Source organism: Cyprinodon variegatus, unplaced genomic scaffold (genome assembly GCF_000732505.1).
Source record: "Cyprinodon variegatus isolate N-32 unplaced genomic scaffold, C_variegatus-1.0 Scaffold831, whole genome shotgun sequence".
Taxonomy (NCBI): domain Eukaryota; kingdom Metazoa; phylum Chordata; class Actinopteri; order Cyprinodontiformes; family Cyprinodontidae; genus Cyprinodon; species Cyprinodon variegatus.
In genome coordinates this window covers 255,403-257,656 of record NW_015151284.1, presented here as the reverse complement: position 1 = coordinate 257,656, position 2,254 = coordinate 255,403, and positions in this window count along the sequence as shown.

Here is a 2,254-nt window from a genome sequence, read left to right as displayed (position 1 = left end):
AAAAGAAAAACCTGGTTCAGGTTGAGTTAAACTTTCCACTGAACTAAAACTCTGAAACCTAGGAATGAATGATTACTTCAGAATGTGCATAAGGAAACTTTTGATTTGTCAATGTTGGTGATGTCTTATTTTTATTGCTGCAATGTTGAAAATGTTCATGTTTGTTAAAATAAATATGCTCTTATACTCATTAATATCTCAACTGGTAATTTTGGTAGGAATGTATCAGGGTTGGGCAGTGTGCTTGTCTGTATTTGTGTATGGAAGGAGGGGCATATGCGGTAGTGGGCCAGTGCCCCTGTAAAGCTTGGTGCCTAGCAACTCGCCTGCTTTCAGAGTTGGTTTTATAAGGAATGTCCTTTTGATGCATCAAGGATTTAAGTCAAGGTCCCCAAAAGTAAAGGTTCTGACTCATATTCTACACCATGGTTAATATGTTTTAAATCTACAGATTGCCTGAGCTGTTGGGGAAATTATTTGGGACTATAACAGTGGAAATTCTCACAGTGTACATCAGATTGTCCTTGAATGAAGAATGCTGTGTATTATCTTGATTAGATTGTAGCCAGGGATGTCTCATCATTTACAAACAATATGTCTAATGCAAGAAGTGCTTCTACTAACAAATTTGTTCCTGAATTTGTAGCCTTGAATGGAATTATTGGGTCAGTAATTATGTAGATTTGTATTAAATTCTGCTGGGAATCTGAGGTGCAAAGCCATGTTGAGAGTACAGAAACCTCTGGTGCACCCATGCTGCAAACAGCCAGATCTGACCATAAATCTCACAAACCATGTTGGTTATGCAACTTTAACAAAACAGCCTCTATTATGTAGCTTCTTTTATTACCTAAGGTAACATCAAACCCAAGTATTTCAAAAGTCGCTGCTTTGCTATGTGACACCTTCTGTTTTGAAACTATGAACTGTAAATTGATCTCATCATCATTCTTTTGTCATTGGCTTTTCTGGAAGCTGAACAAATGCATTTCTCTCAAAATATTCCCACCCATCTATGCAAACTTTAAATATGAAGAGCAACACAAGACTTTTGTAATGCGTGCCTTGCAGCCTTAAAGCATGTTATCAGTTTCTATGAGTTGTGAAAAATTTTATTAGATATTGTCTCAATCTTTTACTCATGGATCAAAGGCTAATCCTGCTCCGGCTCACAGGTTTGTGTCTTTTGTTTCCTCAGTCTAGTTTCTTACAATTTTTTACCTCTTATTTTATAACAGCTAAGACTAGAACCAACATTTGCCTACAATAGGTAACTGAGACTATGAGGTAAAAGTAGAAAAAAGTAAGTAAAGATATATGTTTGAAATTATTTGGTGCAATCTGAATATATGAATAGTGCTTTTACTGCAGAGAGAAAGTTCTTTGTTCAAATCCAAGCAGAGACCTGCCTACAGGTTCAAATTTTTATATTTTGCTTTTCATTTCCTGTTAGACTTGAAGTCATTACCAGACATGAACATTGTGCAAAAAAATACATTGTGGGCTTTTTCACTCTCTAACATTAAATCTAAATATTAGGTCCAATAAGGATTGTGATGTTTCAAGTAATAGGTTCCTTAGCTAAAACAGTTTTTAGCCAGAGTTGGCTAGGGACTTGAACAATTTTAACATTTTAACAATATGTAAACTTTCAACAATAAGACTATGTAGTTTGATGAGTGTATACAAGGGTCAATTACATTTTAAACAGTTGTAAATCTAGTTTAAGTGAACTTTAGCATGCCATTGTCAACTTTTGTCATATTAAAAATAATTTTCTAAAAACAAAGTTGTACCAAGAGAAAATGTCAAGTGGCTAGTAACTTTAGAAAATGACTAGCAACAGTAGCCAGTGAACAAAAAAGCTAATTTCAAGCCATAATTATTGATCATCAAACCTCTGCAGAGCACAATGATGTGATGTGGAGACCATTCGGCCCTTTTGAGTGTATTAAAGCCAAAAAAAAATCCTTGGAAGACTGGAAGTGATATACATTATGTAAAGGATTTCTTTGTGCTTCCTGCTTTTTTACAAAAGTTTATTAAAAGAACAACCTTTAAGCTAAACGACTAATAGAAATTTTACCAAGACAAATTCTAGTAAAGTTTCAGGAATGAAACAAATTGTAAACCTATATGTCCACATTGGCAGTTACTCTCACTGTGCAAGACTTATATCTGCAGTTCTTATTATTAGATAAATCCACTGCTGTAATACTTTCCTTTTTTTTGCTGGCCTTATTAGCAGAAAAAA